The 14,117-nt window shown below is 37.3% G+C and overlaps 1 pseudogene; it reads left to right on the plus strand.

Moving 5' to 3' along the window:
• Window positions 1-336: 336 nt before the first annotated feature.
• The window catches only part of LOC114678116 (lysM and putative peptidoglycan-binding domain-containing protein 4 pseudogene), a 36,485-nt pseudogene continuing 22,704 nt past the window's right edge, over window positions 337-14,117 (plus strand).

Here is a 14,117-nt window from a genome sequence, read left to right on the forward strand (position 1 = left end):
GCACATACACATAACTAGCCCTAAACCCTACCACAACTGACTGGCCCAGGTTCCCCCCACTGGACTTGGAGGTGCCACTGAGAACCACAATAGCCCTTACACCCACTGCAGACCTCTTATAGACCTCTTACACAAAGGCCATGTGGTTACCAACTTTACAGACCTCAACTGCCTGAGTCAATGAGACAACATTGCCCCCAAGACCCAGAGCCACTGCACAATCCCTCACAACAGTTTACCTAGCATAATATACTCCCCTACAGATGAAAGCTTTTCCTTACAAAAGCCAGCCCATGAAGTCTCGAAGTTGTGCCTGCTTCAAATGTGCTGACATCCATGCAAAGCGACAAGGATTATGAAGAATCAGGAAAACGACACCATCAAAGGAACACAATAAACTTCCCGTTACTGACCCCCCGAAAAATGAAGATACACAGATTTCCTGACAAAGAACTTAAAATAATTGCTCTAAAACTCAGAGAGCTACAATCAAGCACAGAAAAAGAATTTAACAAAATTAGAAAAACAATAAAAGAACAAACTCAGAACTTCAACATGATAGAAAAAGGTAATTTAAAAACTAACAAAAATTTGGGAGCTGAAGAATACAACAGTTGAGCTAAAAAAATCGATTAAGAACTTCAACAATAATTTTGATAAAGGAGAAGAGTTAGCAAACTGAAAGACAGATCATTTGAAATAATCTAATCATAGGAGAAAAAGAAAAATAAAATAAAAAGAATAAAGAAAACCTAAAGAATTTATGATACACCATTAAAAGAATGCTAGCATTGCCCAGGCGTGGTGGCTCACATCTGTAATCCCAACATTTTGGGAGGCCGAGGTGGGTGGATCAGCTGAAGCTGGCCAACATGACAAAACTCCAACTCTACTAAAAATACCAAAAAAAAAAAAAAAAAAAAATTAGCTGAGTGTGGTTGCACGTGCCTGTAATCCCAGCTTCTTGGGAGGCCGAGGCAGGAGAACTGCTTGGACCCCGGATGTGGAGGTCGCAGTGAGCCAAGATTGCACCATTGCACCCCAGCCTGAGCAATGGAGTGAGACTTTGTCTCAAAAACAAAACAAAAATAAGAATGTTAGCATTAACATTATGGAAGTTTCAAAAAGAAGAGAGAGAAAAGGGCAGAAAGTCCACTTTAAAAAATAATGACTAAAAACTTTCCAAGCCTGAGGAGAAATAGAAACATTCAGGTACTGAGAGCCCAGACATCCCCCAAATAAGCTGGTCATAGTTAGAGATGCCTATAGTTCCAGCTGCTTGGGAGGCTGAGGCAGGGAATTGCTTAAAGCCAGGAGTTCAAGACCAGTCTGGGCAATGCAGCAAGTTCCCATCTCAGAAAAAAGTCCCAAACATATTCAACCCGATAAAGTTTTCCCTGAGGTATGTTACATTCAAACTGTCAAAAAGCAAAGACAAATGATAATACAGTTTGGCTCTGTAGTCTCACCCAAATCTCATGTCAAATGGTAATTCCTAAATTCCTAATTTTAGGGGAGGGACCTGGTGGAAGGTGACTGGATCATGAGAGTTGATTTCCCCTTGCCTGGTCTCATGATAGTGAGTGAGTTCTCACGAGATCTGGTTGTTTAAAAGTGTATAGCACTTCCCCCTTTATTCTCTTTCTCCTTCTCCACCATTGTAAGATATGCTGGCTTCTCCTTCCCCTTCCATCATGATTATAAGTTTAGGTCTCTCCAGTCATGCTTTCTGTATAGCCTGCAGAATTGTGAGTCAATTAAATTCGTTTCTTCATAAATTACCCAGTCTCAGGTAGTTTTTTATAGCAATGTGAAAATGGCTAATACAAACAGAGAACTTTAAAATCAATAATAGAAAAGAAGCTCATCACCTACAAGAGAACCCTGATAAAATTATCAGTAGGATTATCTGCAAAAAGCTTGGAGGCAGGGATACAGTGAGATGATGTATTCAAAATATTGAAATAACAAACTGCCAATCAGGAAAACTTTACCTGGCAAATCTTTCCTCCAGAAAGGAGGGAGAGATAAAGACTTTTCCAGACAAACAAAAGCCAAGGAAGTTCACCATCAACATAACTGCCTTACAAAAAAATATCAAAGGAAATTTTTAACGTTGAAAGAGAAAGAGGCTAATTAATAACATAAAAGCATATAAAACTGTAAAACTCGCTGGCAAAAGTAAGTTTGAGGTAATATGCAGAATAATCTAATACTGTGATGGTGGTGTGTAAATCACTTATGTCTTCAATATGAATATTAAAATCAAAACTATTAAAAATAACAACAGCCACAATAATTTGTTTAGGAATACACAATATAAAAATATGTAAATTCTGACATCAAAAACATTTAATGTGTGTCGGCAGTAGAGTTAAAGTGCAGAGTTATTTCATGCAATTAAAGTTAAGTTGCTATCAGCTTAAAATAGAAAAAGAGGAAACACTTGCAAATGTATTTATTGAGGCTAATATTGTCTTGATACCAAAATCAGACTAAGACAGTAACAAAAATAAATAAATACATAAAAGAAAATTACATACCAATATTTAGACAAAATTTCCTCAACAAAATATTAGCAAATTGAATCCCACAATAAATAAAATGAATTCTACATATTCCACATATGAAAGACTGATTGAATATTTGAAAATTCATCAATGCAATTCACCATATCAGCAAGATAAAGAGGAAAAATCATATTATCTCATCAATATATGCACAAAACACATATTGATAAGATTGAATCCTTGGTCATTTAACAACTGTCACGATGTTAAGAACAGAGGGAAACTGTTTTAACATAGTGAAGAGCCATAACAAGAAAACCTATAGCACACTAAAATAATAGTATACTTTGTGGTGAAAGACTAAATGTTTACCCTAAGATCAGAAATAAGGCAAGGATGTCCACTTTCACCACACTTATCTAATACAGTACTGGATGTCCTAGATGCTGAAATAAGGCAAGCAAAAGTAATACAATTAATCAAGGTTAAAGAGAAATAAAACTTGTTCTTATTTGAAGAGAATAAGATTGCTGGGTAGAAAGACTATCTTTTTAAAAAACCAATGTATAGTCCTAAAAGGTCATGATATACAAAATCAACGCACACACAATTACATTCTATATACTAACAATGACTATGTAAAAGCTAAAATTAAAACACATGCCAAAGAAATAAAATCATTCCAAAGTAATAAAAAATACAGATATATATTTAGCAAAATCTGTACATAAAATATATAGTGAAAAATTACAAAATACTGATATAAAAATCCAAGATAACCTAAATAAATTGAGAGACATACTATATTCATGGATTGGAAAACTCAACATAGTAAAGATATTAATTATCCTTAAATTGATATATCAGTTTAATATAATTCCTATCAAAATTCCAGATCAATTTTTAATAGATAAAAAAACTTATGTTAAAATTTATGTGGAAAGGCACAGTCCTTAGAGTTATTAAAATCATCTTGAAAAAGAAAGACAAAATAAAAGGAGTCATTTTACTCCATATTAAGGCTTACTATATAGCTATAAAAATCAAGCTATTATGATATTACCAGAAGGATAGACACATAGATCAGTGGAGCATAATATAGAACCCAGAAATATACATGCAAATGACTTTTTTACAAAGATGCAAAAGCAATTCCAAGGCTAAAAGATATTCTTTGCAACAAATCGTGCTACAACAATTGAGCATCTACAAGCAATAACAAAAAAAAAAGAAAGGGAAAAAAGGGAGAGAGAGAAAGAGAGAAAGAGAGAGAGAGAGAGACAGAAAAGACGTAACAATCACAACTTGTGTTTTAAAAAGATAACTAAAAATGGGTCATAGAATTAAATGTAAAATTATAAAACGTGTGTAAAAAACATAGGAAAACATTTTAGAATTAAGGTATAGACAAAGAATTTTTGGACTTGACACAAAAGCATCATCCATAAAGCAAAATTGATCAATTGGACCTCATTAAGATTCAAAGCATTTTCTCTGCAAGATATTTTATTAAGCTGGTAAGAGATAGCTAAAGAATGAAAGAAAATAGTTTCAAACCACATATCTGACAAATAACTGTTATCTAAAATATATAAAGAATGGACAAAACTCAGGAGTGAAAAAGAAAGAACCAGTTCAATTAGAAGAAGGGTAAGGCTTGAACAGATGTTTCAGTGCCAAAGATATACAGAAGGCAAGTAAGCACATGAAATAATGTTCAACTTAATTAGCCATTGGAAAAATTCAAAATAAAAACACAGACAAGTAGACATTACTACACACTTATAAGAATGGTGAAAATAAAACATATTGAAAATATCAAATGCTACTTCCATCTGAGACCTCATCAGCCTGGACTTCACTGTCCGTATTTCTATCAGCGCTTTGGTAACAACCACTTACCAGTCTCTAAGAAGTTGCAAACTTTCCCTCATACTCCTGTCTTCGGAGCCCTCGAAATTCTTCTAAAAGAATCAACCAGTTCTTTTGGAAGAGTTTGAGGACAGAGAAGTTCCAAAGCTGCTACCACATTTTCAAGTGTCTTTATAGCAATGCCCCACTCCTCAGTACCAATTTTCTATTTTGGTCCATTTTGCATTGCTATAAAGGAATACCAGATACTGGGTAATTTATAAGAAAAGAGGCTTATATGGCTCAAAGTTCTGCAGACTGTACAAGAAGAATGGTGCTGGCACCTGTTCCTGGTGAGGGCCTCAGGAAGCTTACTGTCATGACAGAAGATAAAGGGGGAGCAGGTGTATCACATGGCAAGGGAGAGCAAGAGAAAGAAGCATTTTTCCTGCAAAAAGCTGTCGAGATGCTTGAAGAAGTGGTAGTCGGTTGGTGAGAAGTCAGGTGAACATGGTGGATGAGGCAAAACTTCATAACCTGGTTCATTAAACTTTTGAAGCATTGGTTTTGTGACATGTGATCAGGCATTGTCATGGAGAAGAATTGGGTCTTTTCTCTTAACGAATGCCTGCTGCAGTCACTGCAGTTTTCAGTGCATCTCATTGATTTGCTGAGCATAATTCTCAGATGTAATGGTTTTGCTGTAATTCACAAAGCTGTAGTGGATCAAACTGGCAGCAGACGGCCAAACAGTGACTATGACTTTTTTGGTGCAAGTTTGGCTTTCTGAAATGCGTTGGAGCTTCTTCTCAGTTCAACCACTGAACTAGTCATTGCTGGTTGTCATATAAAATCCACTTTTTGTCACATGTCACAATCTGATCTAGAAACAGTTCGCTGTTGTTACATGGAATAAAAGAAGATGACATTTTGAAATGACGACTTTTTTTAATTTTTCGGTCAGCTCATGAGGCATCCACTTACCAAGCTTTTTCACTTTTCCAACTTGCTTCAAATGCCGAACAACCATAGAATGGTCAATATTGAGTTCCCTCAAATTCTCGTGTAGTTGTAAGAGGGTCAGCTTCAATGATTGCTCTCAATTGGTCATTGTCAACTCCTGATGGCCAGCCACTAACTCCTCATCTTCAAGGCTCTCATCTCTGCAAAACTTCTTGAACACCACTGCACTGTACATTCATTAGCAGTTCCTGGGCCAAATGCACTGTTGGTGTGAGTTGTCTCCACTGCTTTATGACCCATTTTGAATTTGAATAGGAAAATAACTGGAATTTTCTTTTTGGCTAACATCATTTCCATAGTCTAAAATAAACATAAAATGAATAGCAAGTAATAAGTCATTAGCAAAATAAAGCAAGAAAGGCTCATTACAATGATGTATAACATAACCACATTTATTTAAGAATATATTCCAATATCAAACAGCAAATTCCAACAATGCAAAACCGCAATTACTTTTGCACCAACCAATAATTTGCATTTCACTGATCATTAGTGATATTGAATATTTTTCATATCCCCGTTCGCCATTTGTATGTCTTCTTTTGAGAGATGGCTACTCAGCACATTTGCCTATTTTTAAATCGTATTATTTATTGTCCTCTTTTTTTTTGCCATTGAGTTGTTTGAGTTTCTTACATATTCTGGATATGAATCCCTTGTCAGATGAATAGTTTGCAAATATTTTATCCAGTTCTTTAGATTGTCTCTTTACTCTGATAACTATTTCCTTTGCTGTGCAGAAGCTTTTTAGTTTAAAACAATTCCATGTGTTTATTTTGCTTTTGTTTCCTGTGTTTTTGAGGTCTTACACACAAACAAAATATCTTTTCCCAGACAAATGTCCTGAAGCATTTTGCTTATTTTATTCTAGTGGTTTTACAGTATTGGATATTACATTTAGGTATTTGATCCATTTTTAGTTGATTTTTATAGAGTGACAGATGGAGGTCTAGTTTCATTCTTCTGCATATGAATATCCATTTTTCTCAGCACCGCTTATTGAAGAGATTCTCTTCTCCCTAACATATATTTTATGTGCCTTAATCAAAAATCTGTTAGCTGTAGATACATGGATTAATTTCTGGGTCCTCTATTCTGTTTTATTGCTCTGTTTCTGGTTTTATGCCAGTATCATGCTGATTTGGTTACTAAAGCTTTGTAGCATATTTTGAAGTCCGGTAGTGTGATGTCTCCAGCTTTGCTCTTTTTGCTAAGGATTGCTTTAGCTATTCAGGGTATTTTGTGGCTCCATACACATTTGAGAATTGTTTTCTATTTGTGAAATGTGTTGTTAGTATTTTGATAGAGATTGCATTGAATCTGAATTTGTAGATTGTTTTGGGTAGTAAGGTCATTTTAACCATATTAATTCTTCTTATCCATGAGCATGAGATTTTTTTTATTTCTTTGTATTTTCAATTTCTTTCATCCATTTTTTGTAATTTTTACTAGTAGAGAGCTTTCACTTTCTTGGTTAATTTTATTCTTCAGTATTTTAATTGTTCGCAGCTACTATAAATAAGATTCCCCTCTTGATTTCTTTTTGGCTACTTCATTGTTTGCCTGGGCGACAGAGCGAGACTCCATCTCAAAAAAAAAAAAAAAAAAAAGAAATGTTACTAATTTTTTGTATGTTGATTTTGTATCCTGTAACTCTACTGAATTTGTTTATCAGCTTTAGGAGTATTTTGGTAGAGTTTACATTTTTCTTTATATAAGATCATCTGGATCTGCAAACAGGAACAATTTGACTTTCTCCTTTCCAATTTGGGTGCCCTTTATTTCTTTCTCTTGCCTAATTGCTCTGCCTAGTACTTGCAGTACTAAATTAAATAAGAGTGGCTAGAGTGGACATCATTGTTTTGTTCCAGTTCTTAGAGAAAAAGTTTTCTGCTTTTTTCCATTTACTATGATATTAGCTGTGGGTTTGTCATATATGGACTTTATTGTGTTGAGGTGCATTATTTCTTTACTTAATTTATTTACAGTTACTATGAAAAAGATATGTTGAAGCTTAGAAATGTTTTTTCTGCATCTATTGAGACAATCACATATTTTTTGTTCTTCATTCTGTTGACGTGGTGTATCATGTTTATTGATTTGCCTATGGTGAACCATCCTTACATTCCTGAGATAAATCCTACTTGATTGTTTGTATTATGTTTTTGATGTGTTGTTGGATACAGTTTGCTAGTATTTTGTTGAAATTTTTTGTATCTAACTTCATCAGATATATTGGCTGGTAGTTTCCTTTTTTCTTGTGTCCTTGTTGTTGTTGTTGTTTTTGGTATAAGGGTTACCCAGGCCTTGTAAAGTGAGTTTGAAGAATTCTCTCTGCTTCAATTTTTTGGAATAGTCTGAGAATAATTGATATTAATTATTCTTCAAAGGTTAAGTGAATTCAGCAGTGAAGCCATCTAGTTCTGGACTTTTCTTTGCTGGGACACTTTTTGTTATTTATTCCCTCTCATTAATCATATGGTCTATTCATGTCTTCTCTTTCTTCTCAGTTCGGTCTTGGTAGATTGTATGTGTCTAGGAATTTATCTATTCCTGTATTAGTCCATTCTCATGTTGCTAATAAAGATATACCTGAGACTGAGTAATTTATAAAGAAAAAGGATTCAATTGATACACAGTTCAACATGGCTGGGGAGGGCTTAGGTAATTTACAATCATGGCAGAAGGCAAAGGGGAAGCAAGACACCTTCTTTACGGGTGGCATGAAGAAGAATGAGTGCCCAGTGAAGGGGGATGCCCCTTATAAAACCATCAGATCTAATGAGAGCTAACTCATTATATTGAGAAGAGGATGGGGAAACCACCTCCATGATTCAATTATCTCCACATGGTCCCTTCCACAACACGTGGGGATTATGAGAACTACAATTCAGGAGGAGCTCTGGGTGAGGAGATAGCCAAACCGTATCAATTTTTACTACATTCTTAAACTTTTTGACATGTAGTTGCTTATAATACTCTCTAATAATCCTTCGGGGTTTTTTGTGGCATGAGTTGTAAATTCTTCTTTTTCATCTCTCATTTTATTTATTTGGGTCTTTTCTTGGTTAGTCTAGCAAATGATTTGTTGAATTTGCTTATCTTTTTTAAAAAACACCTTTTTTAAATTCGTGTTTTGTAATTTTTGTCTCCATTTTATTCGTGCTTTGATTTTTATTATTTATTTCCTTATACTAATTTGGGATTTGGTTTGTTCTTGATTTTCTAGTTTTTTGCTATGTATCATTTGGTTGTTTACTTGAGATCTTTCTGCGTTTTTGATGTCAGTGTTTATTCCTATAAACTTCCCTCTTACTACTGGTTTTGCTGTATTCTATAGGTTTTAGTATGTTGTGTTTCTATTTTATTTGTTCCAAAAATTTTCTTCTTAATTTATTTATTGATCCATTGGTCATTTAGGAACATGTTCTTCAATTTCCCATGTGTTTATATAGTTTCAAAAGTTTCTCTTGTTATTAATAGACAGTGTTATTCCATTGTGGTCAAAAAGGATACTTGATATGATGTCAGTTCTTTTAAATTTGTTGAGACTTGTTTTATGGCCTAACATGTAGCTTATCCTGGAGAATGTTTTATGTGCTGATGAACAGAATGTGTAGCCAAGCACGTGGGCTCATGTCTGTAATCTCAGCACTTTGGGAAGCTGAGGTAGGAAGATTGCTTGAGCCCAGGAATTTGAGACTAGCTTGGCAACATGATAAAGCCCTGTCTCTACAAAAAAAATACAAAATACTACTCAGGAAAGGCGGGGCGTGGTGGCTCATGCCTGTAATCCCAGCACTTTGGGGTATCGAGGAGGGTGGATCATGAGGTCAGGAGTTCGAGACCAGCCTGGCTAAGATGATGAAACTCTGTCTCTACTAAAAATACAAAAATTAGCTGGGCATGATTGCAGGTGCCTGTAATCCCAGCTACTCAGGAGGCTGAGGCAGAGAATTACTTGAACCTGGGAGGCAGAGGTTGCAGTGAGCCTAGATCGCACCACTACACTCCAGCCTTGGCAACAGAGTGAGCCTCCATCTCAAAAAACCAAAAAGAAAAAAGGAAAAAAATGTCTCAGGCATGGTGGCATGTTCCTGTAATCTCAGCTACTCAAGAGGCTGAGGTGGGAGGATTATTTGAGCCCAGGAGTTCAAGGCTGCAATTAGCTGTGATTGCTCCACTGCACTCTAGCCTGGGTGACAGAGTGAGACCCTGTTTCAAAAAAAAAAAAAAAAACATGTATTCTATAGCTTTGGGACAAAAAGTCCTGTAAATGTCTATTAGGTATATTTGGTCTAAAGTACAGTTTAAATCCAAGGATTCTTTATTGAATTTCTGTCTAGATTATCTTTTTAGTTGTGAAAGTCAGGTATTCAAGTCTCCAACTATGATTTTATTAGAGTTTATCTCTCCCTTTAGATCTAGTAATATTTGCTTTATATGTCTGGGTGCTCTAGTGTTGGATGCATATATATTATATGTATTATATTCTCTTGCTGAATTTATCCTTGTATCACTATATAGTGACCTTCTTTCTCTGTCTTTACAACACTTGAGTTAAGCTCTGTTTATCTAATAAAAATATAATTAGTCCTCACTTTTGGTTTCCATTTGCATGGAATACCTTTTCCATCCTTTCACTTTCAGTCTACGTGTATCTTTACAAGTGAAGTGAGTTTCTTGCAGGCAGCAAATAGTTGGATCATGTTTGGTTATCTATTCAGCTAGTCTATATCTTTTAAGTAAGAAATTCAGTCTATTTATATTCAAGGCTAACCTTGACAGCTGAGGACTTAATCCTGTCATTTTGTTCATTGTTTTCTGGTGGCCATTTATTTATTTGTTGGTGTGCCATGCATTTCTTTTTTCTCTTATTGATTATTATTGTAGCTTGGTCATTCTCTGTAGTAGTGAAGTTTGATTCTTTTCTCTCTCTTGCTTGTGTATATGCTTTGCCAGTGAGTTTTACACTTTTGTGTGTTTTTATAATGACAATTATTATATTTAACTTCTAGGAATTCCTTGACTGTTTCTTGTGAGGCTAATCTAATAGTGATGAATTGTTAGTTTTTGCTTGTCTGGGAAAGACTTTATTTCTCCCCCATTTCTGAAAGATAGCTTTGTTGGATATAGTATCCTTAACTGATAATTGTTTTTCTATCAGCACTTTAAATATATCATCCCATTCTTTCCTGGCCTATAAGGTTTCTGCTGAAAAAATATGCAGTTAATCTAAAGGGAGTTCTTTATATGGGACTTGATGTTTTTCTTTTGAAGATTTGACTGTAATGTACTTCAGTTGGGACATTCGTGGGTTGGATCTATTTAGGAATCTTTGAGCTTCTTGAATTTGGACTATCTCTCCAAAGACTTGTGAGGTTTTCAACTATTGTTTAATTAAATTGATTTTCTATGTTTTTCCCATCCTTTCCCTTTCTGGGACTCCCATAATATGAAGGCTTTCTTTATTCTTTTTTATTTTTTATTTTTTTCCTCTGATGAGGCAACTTCAAATGACTTATCTTTAAGTTCAAAGATTCTTCCTTCTGCTTAATAAAGTCTGCTGTCGAAGCTCTCTACTGTTTATTTTAATTTTATTAGTTGAATGCTTCAACTATATGATTTCTGTTTGGTTACTTTTTATGATATCTGTTAAGTTTCTTTTTCATAGGACTTGGACATTAGAGGACTAAAAATATTTCTTATTCATATTGTAGGGTTTTTGTTTGTATTAAATTGTGTATCTGTATTTTCTTGTATGTCATTGAATTTCCTTAATATTATTATTATAAACTCCTTTTCTGACAATTTGTAGATTTCCTTTTCATTGGGGTTTATTATTAGAGATTTATTCTGCTCCCCTGGTTGCATTATATTCTCTTGCTTTTTTATGTTTCATTTATCCCTGCACTAATGTCTATGCATCTGGTAGAACAACTTCCTCTTTCAAATTTTCTAGAGTGGCTTTCACAGAAAGACTTCCACCTATCATTATATCTTAGTGTACCAGTTGGAAAGGGTATAGTGACTCTGTTTCTGGTAGATACAGTGGTATAGTTTTTGTGCAGCTTCTTCAGTTGTGTTCAATAATAACAACTGAGGGTGTCTCCATGGCCTAGGTTGTAAAAGTTTGTGGCAGTGGCAGCAGATTAATAGGTTGTTAAGGTCTTCAGTGACAAAGGCTATGGGGTCCTCCTATTCTCATTTTATCCAAAATGAAGAGACATAACTGAAGGGATCCCTGTATCAGGTCTAACATGGCCTATAAGCAGCTGCAGCTGTGCTGGGTTCCATGTGCAGGTACTTGGAGCAGCTGTGGGGCCCAGGACCTAGGCTCAAGGTCTCATGAACCTATTGTGGCACCTGCATATTGAGTTGCAGGTTTGTTTCTTTTTTTTTTTTTTTTTAATTATACTTTAAGTTCTAGGGTACATGTGCACAATGTGCAGGTTTGTTACATATGTATACTTGTGCCATGTTGGTGTGCTGCACCCATCAACTCGTCAGCACCCATCAACTTGTCATTTACATCAGGTATAACTCCCAATGCAATCCCTCCCCCCACCCCCTCCCCATAATAGGCCCCGGTGTGTGATGTTCCCCTTCCCGAGTCCAGGTGATCTCATTGTTCAGTTCCCACCTATGAGTGAGAACATGCGGTGTTTGGTTTTCTGTTCTTGCAATAGTTTGCTGAGAATGATGGTTTCCAGCTGCATCCATGTCCCTACAAGGATGAGCTGCAGGTTTGTTTCTATGGCAGGATCAGATGTTGGTTGCCCACAGAGCCAGGGTCTGTTACTCTGAGGCACCCATAAAAGTGTGGGCCCAGGGACTGGGATGTAACTCTGATTTTACTCCCAGGGAGTAAACAACCCTTGTCTGACTCCAGAGAAAAAGGAGTGCTCTGAAGTTTTGAGTCCAGGGAAGAAGTTATGGCTGTAATTTGAGAATCTGAGCCAAAAGGGTTCAGTAGCAACTCAGGTCCCAGAGGACAAGGCACCGTAGAATGATGACACTAGACTCTGGGATGGTGAGGTGTGGCTATACCATAAACTCACTGAGACCAGGTGCAGTGGTGGCATGGTAGAGCACAGCTGTCATTTGGGCTCTGGTGGGCAGGGAGCAGCATACTAATGACTCCAATCCCCAGGGAGAGGAGCATGTCAGAAGTTCAGGCTTTAGAGAGCTAGTGCAGCTTCAGGTAAGCGGGCTACTAGAGTTGTTTTGCCTGTAGGAAAAGGTGTCTCAGCTCAGCCACCGCTCTATTTCCCTAGGATGTGGGAATTATGTCAACTTAACCCTGGAATGTGTAGCTACTCAGCTTGGCCAAGGCACCACCTCCCTGGGAGGCAATATGCCTCTTCAACTCAGACTTAGGGTGTGTGACTATTCTGGCCCAGGCATCATTTCCCTAAGATGCAGTGTCTTGCTTTGGCTTAGTTACCGTGATGTGTGACTGCTCTAGGAAGCCAAGGCACCATCTTCTGGAAGGGCAGCATAGCTGCTCTGGTAGGTCAAGGTACTGTTTTCCCAGAGGACAGGGTACCATTTCAGCTCAGACACAGAGGAGTGTGACTGCTCTGGGTGGCCAAGGCACTATTTCCTTGGGATGCCTGGCACTGCTTCAACTCTGACAGGGGGTTCAGAATGTTTTAGCAACCTGGAGAGGTATGTTGAGGAGCTCTGCTGAGCTACCATTTCCTTTGGAGGCAGTGTGTAGCTTTAGCACAGGGCTCTAGGGGTGGGGAACAACAGTGACTCAGAAGGGCATATGGAACAACTCCACCAAGCCACTGTTTCCCTGAGAAGGTAGTGTACTGCTTCAGCTCCATTCCCCCAATACATGGTACAGCAACAGTGACTGTGAGGAGTAGATGCAGCAGTTCTGCCCAGGCATGATTTCCTCCAGTGGTAGTGTACAGCTTCAACTCCCTCAAGGGGGTAGGGCACAGCAGTGATGGGAGAAGTCTACGGAATGGCTCTGCCAAGGCACTGTTTTCTCAGGAGGAAGTCCATAGCTTCAGCTCAGAGCCCTTAGGAGCACAATGCACCAGTGACTGGGAAGAGCAGATGGAGTTCTACCGATTAACCATTTTTCCAGGGAGTGGTGCACAGCTTCAGCTCAGGCCCCTAGGGGTGAGGTGCAGCCATGACTGAGAGAGGTGGATGGAGAGGTTCTGCCAAAGTACTATTTCCCTATGAGGGGGTGTGCAGCTTCAGCTCTGGCCTGAGGGGGCAGGGAGTTATGCACATGACAATACTAGTTATATATCTGGCAATAGCATCTGTTGGTAGCTCAGCTGGATCCTCTGGGCTCAGATTATTAGGGACAATTGGAAATTAAAAGACTCTGCGGCTAACTTAAATAAAACAAGCAGAGTGCTGTGCTCAGAGTCTCAGAAAGAAACTAAATCATGCATGATGTCCAAGATCAAGCACAACAAAAGAAACAGGATGTGAAGCCAAGAGTTCAGGGGTCAGGTAAGCACAGAACGTAGCAGGATGCAGTAAAGAAGCAAAGTTCCAGGACAATTATTGTGCATTGGACACATAATGTGTGAATGGATCAGCTCGAGCTAAAGGCACAGAATTGGAACGGGTTTAGTTCTCCAGATGCTGGCTGTAGAAGTTTTCTATGAACACTAAACAAACAATGCTATGAGTCTCAGAAAACCAAGCTACCAGAAAATGGAATCAAGAACATGCACACCAGGCCAGACATGGTGGTTC

Source organism: Macaca mulatta, chromosome 5 (assembly GCF_049350105.2).
Source record: "Macaca mulatta isolate MMU2019108-1 chromosome 5, T2T-MMU8v2.0, whole genome shotgun sequence".
NCBI lineage: Eukaryota > Metazoa > Chordata > Mammalia > Primates > Cercopithecidae > Macaca > Macaca mulatta.